Consider the following 7840-nt stretch of genomic DNA (forward strand, 5'->3'; position numbering starts at 1 on the left):
ATATACACACACACACACACACACACACACACACAATTTTAGTATCAGAGGCTGTTAGTTGTTGAAAATTGACCAGTTTTTCTAAGAATTGGACCACCTTCCACCTTTGAGTAGTCTTAGTTACAGAATGTAAAGGATTGTAGACATATGTTCTATCTGAGCAACATCTGTGCAGCCCAGGCCAAAAGCCACAGGTTACAAAGGAGGTGGACATAGATACAAAGAAAAGTCAAATCAGATATTTGGTGGGTGGGGGGAACAGAGAGTAAGGAGGTAAGTTGAAGACAAGTTCATGGGAAAGTTTTAAGAATGAGTAAAACAACTGTCAAAACATGACAGAAAGAAGTTGGGAAAGAGCCAATATTTAAGGCAAGAGGTTTTAGATAAACATAAGTTGTAATAATTAGGATTCTGAGTAATCTCTGATCAGGTTAGCTGGCTGACCTTTAACTTATTACTTAATTTTTCTGATCCTAATCTCTACCCTGTTGAGTTGTTCTAAAGATTAGAAATAACATATTTAGGGCCTGGCATACAGTAGCAGCTGTATACCTAGAAAGGTTTCACCTTGCTGTAAGAATAATGCTATACTTGCCTGACCACATACTAGTACATACTCCAAAATTTTAACAAGTAATGAATTTCTTAAAGACAAACATAGGTCCCTTCTCACCTCAAATAATTAATTTTTCCAGGTGTGATGGTTTAATATAGGACACGCTTATACACCAACATCACTCCCATGACACATGTACTTGGAGAATAGCCAATCGTAATCACAGCTCTTCGTACATGAACTTTTATTGTATCCTAACCACATGATAAGATCCATCGACAGGATGTGCCAACACCAATAAAATTATGACTCAAAGATGAGGCATCTCAGACCTTGCTAAGTGACTGAGAGCATTGCCACAGATGTTTCATGCCAACAAGCTTTGTCTAGTAAAGAAACTGTAGTGAATAAGAGAAGACTTGTTCCCAGCATAACCCTGTGAATAAGGTTACACCCACCTCCATTTTTATGGATGAAAAAAACAATGACTCATGGAAAATAGATACTTGCTCTAAGTCCAGGTCTGGTGGTCAATGCTACCACCCACCCACCCCTCTAATTTTCAAGCTGATGTCCATTTACACTGCATCATGCTGCAGAGCAAACTTCTCAGCTGCATTATGCCACAGGTTGACTAGGCTGGCTCAGTGCATAGCTTGGCTCCCCCAGAGCCTAGAAATCCCACCCTGTCCAGTCTACCTCAAGTAAGGTAGGAGTGGTGGGCCGTGCCCAGAGGATCCTTCCTGCACACTCATTAATTTAGTCTCCCATCACTTTAAAGTTATATAATTCAGGTATGGTAGAGTTAATTTATCTTTAGTGAAAAAAATATAATTCTATACAATAAGAATTTTAGGGACCTCTATAGTAATAGATTAATTTAATGAAAACAGTTATTGCAGACTTACTATGTAAAAAGTTATAGTGGCAGAAGTGAGTGGTTAGATAGGGAGGATTTGAAATCATTCTTCATTAGAAATCTCAATCCATCTCTTCCTCTGCACCTGGGGGTTGAGGAAAAGGGGATAAAAGGAAAATTTTTATAAAGCAAAAAGGAAGAAAAAGTAGGAGGAACATTTCAGCCCAATATGCAATTTGATTTATTTCCATTTAATAAGCTTTCAGGGAGTGGTTACTAGAAACATATTATTTATTCTGAAATCCATAATATCCCTTCAAAATTGAGTGAACACCAGAGAAGAATCGTCATGCTCCTCCCCTTCTCCACAGGCCTTTCCTTCTCACACTCCTCCTCCTCCGGGGCCAGTAAACCCATCTGAAAATCAGGAGTAGCTGTTTCAAACAAGGACTCAAGAAATAAAACATTGCTTCCAATATCTTCCTAGACAGCAATTCCCATTTTTAGACCATAATTGTATTTAAAATTTCTTTCCATGTATCTACTTATTCCTAATGCACTTATATTTGAGTTTAAAATACTGACTTTATAAAAGAAAATCACACTGGTTTTTAATTGTCTTCTAAACACATGACATTTTACCAGGCTTGTCAGTTACCTCTCAGTGAACACACAAACAAAAATTACCTGGTCAATTTTCCCCCCTTTACGAATACATAATATCATTTCCTGGAAACTAATCATTCTTTTATCACTCAAGCTTAGGAGGTTGGGGGAAATTACTGATATAGGCTAGCTCTATCATCTTTACGTTGAATTTTTGTGAACATTTCTGATGTCATTCAGATTAAGAAAACAGATGGATGATCATGCTATTCAGCTAGAGCATGGCCACCCTATAAAAGGGCAGCCATTAGAAGGTAGACACGAAAAGCAATAGCAAGGAAAGTGTTTTGCTGAGGGAAGAAGAGTGAGAATGAACCGTCTTACCATCCTTGTGCTGTTATGTCTGTCAGTCTGCTAGGCTTATCCCCTGAATGGAGCAGCGAAGAAGGAGGAGGAGGGCCCTAACATGGATCTCGTCCAGGTACTTCCTTAAGTTGCAGCCATTCCACCACTGCCCCCTCCCCCCCCGTCAGTGGTGAAGCAAATGTGATAGGATTGGAGGTTACTGTGTTGCTACAATTTAGCATTAGACAATATTAAAGTTGCTGGAGGTGGGAAGTCCCTTTATTTTCACAGAGAAGGAAAGAAAGGCACAGGAAGGGCTAGAATTAATCAAGGTTTTACAATGAAATAGTAGCAGCAGCTTTGGGGCTTTATAAATGAAAATAGCAAATTAAAAATGCATGGAATGTTTCTTGCTTCAGAATTTAGTTAGTTAAAAGAATTAGGGAGGGAGAACTTGCTCATTTTAATCTTCAAATAATTTCTGGTTCATATGTTACTTGTCAAAAGAATTTATTCCACTTCAGTCTTGAACCAAGTCTATATTAACAAAGTGGGTAAAGTTACATATATTCACCCAAACTCTCCACACAGTCGTGTCAAGGAGGGTTTCTTTTCCTTTAAGCATGCAGGACCCGAATTTTTAACTTTAAATTGCTTACTTGGCAAACAAGCTAAATTGCAATGAATTTAAAATTTAGTATGAAGATAAAATAATTAAATGAGGGTCTTAATTAAAAATCAGATTAAGTGTGATAACTACTTTTGCTTTAATAAACTAGGCAATGACTAAAATAAATTCTGAAATTTGGATAAATTGCTAAAAATAATAAAAATGACCTTAAAACCGCATTTATTGATCCATTAGCAATATCTACAAAAGTTCTACAACTTTGCAAAGGATGCAAAACAGAATATGACATTTATTTTGATTTCAGCAAACTGGAGGTATACTTCAAATAGATTAAGTGGGCAACTGCACAAATGTCCTCCAAAAGGCTAAAAAATCCTAAGAATGACCTAAAAACTACACATTTTATTCCAATAGCACTACCTAGAAAACTACTACAACCTTGCAAAAGATGCAAAACAGTTTGCTAGAAGGAAGGACAGTAGCCCTGTTGTTAAAAACAAAATCCAAGAAATGCAGAAGTTCCTGGGGCTGAAGGTGACAGGGAAGCTGGACTCAGACACGCTGCAGGTGATGCACAAGCCCAGGTGCGGAGTCCCTGACATCAGAGAATTCAGGACCTTTCCCGGCATGCCAAAGTGGAGGAAGACTCACCTCACCTACAGGTAATGAATGGGTTCTGAGTGGTTTCCACATAACACTGAGATTTTATAAGGAGCTATGTCAGAAGAAAATATTATCTTCTTCAATTGTCCTCATTCAGGATTGTGAATTACACACTGGATTTGCCAAGAGATGCTGTTGATTCTGCCATTGAGAAAGCTCTGAAAGTCTGGGAGGAGGTGACTCCACTGACATTCTCCAGGATTTATGAAGGAGAAGCTGACATAATGATCACATTTGCAGTTAGAAGTAAGAAACAAACAAACGTGCCGAACCGGTTTGGCTCAGTGGATAGAGTGTCGGCCTGCGGACTCAAGGGTCCCAGGTTCGATTCCGGTCAAGGGCATGTACCTTGGTTGCGGGCACATCCCAGTAGGGGGCGTGCAGGAGGCAGCTGATCGATCTCTCTCATCGATGTTTCTAACTCTCTGTCCCTCTTCCTTCTTCTCTGTAAAAAATCAATAAAATATATTTAAAAAAAAAAAAAAAAAGAAACAAACAAACGTGAAATGCATCAATTTACCTGGTGATGTTCTATTGAAAAAGGTCCAAAGAGATTCTAATTACCTATCTTCTCAATAAAAAAGATTCTCTGTTTTAGAACATAGAGACTTTTACTCTTTTGATGGACCTGGAAAGGTTTGGCTCATGCCTATCCACCCGGGCCGGGGATTAATGGAGATGCTCACTTTGATGATGACAAACAATGGACAAAGATGCATCAGGTTAGTTGTACTTCTCTCAGAATAATTTTGGTGCTGATTATTTTTATACTTAGAAAATGTAACTAATAAATTAATAGTAATAGTCTTGATAACTAAGATTATTCCAGAAATGGGATGTTCTGGATTTTCCAATGAGTCAAGCATCTACAGAATATGTTTTTATTTTAATTATTATCAAAAACATTTTCAGATGTCTTAAAAGTTTACTCTCTGTTTTGGTAAGAAAAATATAAGATGGACCATTATGTATTTCTTTGATGACTGTGGGTTTTGTCTGATCTTAGAACCTTCATTAAGAATAACTTCTCATTATATCAAATTGCAGATATCCAAGGGATAGTGTATTGCATTAAGTCTATATGAACATGTGTCCTGGCTATTGTTTATATCCACTTGGGAAAATGTCCCCCAATTACTTCCTTTTTTTTTTTTTTACTTTGACCCCATTTATTTTTTTTAATAATTCTTTATTGTTGAAAGTATTATATACGTCCCCTTTTTTCCCCATTGACCCCCTTCAGCCTGACCCCACCTCCCCGCCCCAGGCCTTCAGCACCCTATTGTCTGTGTCCATGGGTTCTGCATATATGCATACAAAGTCTTTCCCAATTACTTCTTTACTTTTCAAAACAGAAGTTGTTACTGGACTAAGGAGGCTGTTTGCCTGCCAACATCAGAGTCCAATAAGACACAAAAAGGAGCTTGTAGCAAAGAAAGTAAGGATTTACTGCAGTGGTCGGCAAACTCATTAGTCAACAGAGCCAAATATCAACAGTACAACGACTGAAATTTATTTTGAGATGTGTTATGGGTTGGCTCAGTGAGATAGACCACCGACTCAGAATTTAAATTTAAGAGCCTTTATTAAGCTGGCCAGCTGACCACAGCCCACACCCTCCCCCTCTGGGAAGGTTTGCAGCATGTGGCAGTGACCAGGGGTGCAGTATGATCCTTTATAGCAAAACAGTGTTAAAAAAAATACAAAGCATTTCATTAGCTGTTCCTTAGAAGTTCACAGAAAGTTCATAAGCACAAAGGGGAGGTAAACGGAGTCACACCTGGCTGGAGCATATCATAACACATTGTTTTTCTAAGACAATCTAGCAATTTTTCTCTGCCACGGTTCCTGACCCAGACACAATCAGTAACCTTTTCCAGGCCGCAGTCCCTCCCCCTAGCACAAGAGCCAAATTTTTTAAACTTAAACTATATAGGTAGGTACATTGTTATTAACTTAATTAGGGTACTCCTAAACTGGCCTTTGCTAAAAACGTCCTCAATCTGATTGAGGTACGTTCACTGAGGTCGACTCCTTCCAACTCTCCCATCCACACTCATCTTGTATACTTGTTTCATCTATCTCCTTTCCGAAAATCTACTTCTGCGCATGGGCCACAAAGTTTTAATTGCACTGTATGTGCACGTCCGCACATGGTATTTTGTGGAAGAGCCACACTCAAGGGGCCAAAGAGCCGCATGTGACTCTCGAGCCACAGTTTGCCGACCACTGGTTTACTGTATTTTAGGAAGTGTGCCTCACCCGGAGACAGGTTAGCTCAAAGACCTGGTTTCCTGATGGCTTTCAGGGGAGGGTTAAGTAGAGGGAAAATCACTAATCATGGTGATTAAGGGAATTAGGATTGTGGTCAAGGTCATGCTCTCTACTCATTGGTCTGTACAAGAGTAGGGGTTGTTGATCAGTGTATCTGGTCCTGATGTCGGCCGTGGTGTTGCCATGGTTTCCCCTCTTTTCTGGGCCTGGAGCTGAAACACCTGAGGCCTAGATGGCACCCGTAGTTTGACTAAAACTCTGTCTCAAGGTTGGGCTCTTTTATAAGATTATTTGATAGTTATCAGAACCTCATTGTCCTGAGGGCTTAATGATTAAGGGTGTGGATATGCATGGCAGAAGGAGGCAGGTGAGTCAGGGTGCTGGATGGGGCCAGTTTGAATCAAAGGGAAAGAAAGGAGAAAAAGTCATATTAAAGAAATGAAATTTTGACACAATTACAAAATGAGAATTAAATTCCAGAAACTGAGATTCCGGTTTAGGTTTTCCTGGTTAAATCAGCATTGTACTCACTCCAGGTTAAAGAGTTTTTATGGTCTTGTTCTGAAGGACAGAACTAACCCCAAATAAAATGTCCAAACTTTTTAGGTAGAATGTTTCTCATTTTATAACTGTATACTTTGAGTAATGGATTCCAAAATTTTTAAACAATTAGCTAAATATTAGTCCAATTAGCTAAAACAAATAATACTATCTCTGAAATTTAACTGGGATTTATAATCAAAATACAAACAATATCTCTACAGAGAGTATAAATGTAAGGTTAGTGCTGGATTAAATTCTTGATTTAATTGAATTAACTCCTTCCTGCAAAATTGAAAATGAGAAAATCGCTAGAATCACAAGTTATACAAATAACACTTGTTGACTTACTTGTTATGTCAATCATAATTACCCAATAACTTCCAATCTCAACAATATTTTTTTCAATAATCTGAAAAAAAGTCTGAATACAGTTAGTGTAGTAACAAATACTAAACATGATTGGGCATGTTATATCTAAAAGCTATCCTAAAGATCCTATGACATCTATTTTTATTAATATTTTTGGACCCAATATGTGCTGAATAATAATCATGAAGCTGAAATTATGTAGGCAATCTTCTGGTGCCAAGTAATAGCAATAAGATTGTTTAAGGATTTCAGAATTCAAATAAATAAACTGTGAGTCATTTAATTTAGTAACTCAGAAATGTTAATTCTTTGAAACAGCGTTAAGATTTTCACTGACAAATGAAGAAAAATATTTATTGATGTACTAAACCAATAGGTTTGTTCTATTCTAGAGTACAAGGAAAGGGACCCAGTATTCATGAAATTAATCCGCTTCTAAGGCTAGAGAGGGGAGTAGTTAGACATGGCTGGACCCTTTGTCTCAAAGATTAATGTCAGAAAAACATCTTGAAAAGCACTTGACTTTCCATTAAATGTGTAATCAGTCAACTGACTGATTAACCAAAAAACAAAGCGGGGGGTGGGGGGTGGGGAGGGGAAGCCCTGTGTGCTTCCTGAAAGTAAACAAATATAATACACAGCTGACATCTGTAATGTACATGCATTTAAGACATAAGTAACTCTTATTTATGATTTCCTAAATAGGGACCAACTTATTCCTCGTTGCTGCTCAGGAATTTGGCCATTCCCTGGGTCTCGAACACTCAAAAAACCCTGAAGCTTTGATGTACCCAGTCTACAACTCATCCACAGACCTGGCCAGGTTCCGCCTTTCTCAAGATGATGTCACTGGCATTCAGTCCCTGTATGGTGAGTGATGCTGGGGCAATGAGGCATCCTACCTTCCCCATGATGATCCTCAGAAAAGTTAGGGGGAGAGATCAACCAAAAGACTTGTATGCAGGCATATAAGCCTAACCAATGGACACAGACC

At 38.4% G+C, this 7840-nt stretch overlaps 1 pseudogene; it reads left to right on the forward strand.

Moving 5' to 3' along the window:
- The first annotated feature begins 2391 nt into the window (after window positions 1–2391).
- The window catches only part of LOC102253471, a 16031-nt pseudogene continuing 10582 nt past the window's right edge, over window positions 2392–7840 (forward strand).

Source organism: Myotis brandtii, unplaced genomic scaffold, assembly GCF_000412655.1.
Source record: "Myotis brandtii unplaced genomic scaffold, ASM41265v1 scaffold1782, whole genome shotgun sequence".
NCBI classification, from domain to species: domain Eukaryota; kingdom Metazoa; phylum Chordata; class Mammalia; order Chiroptera; family Vespertilionidae; genus Myotis; species Myotis brandtii.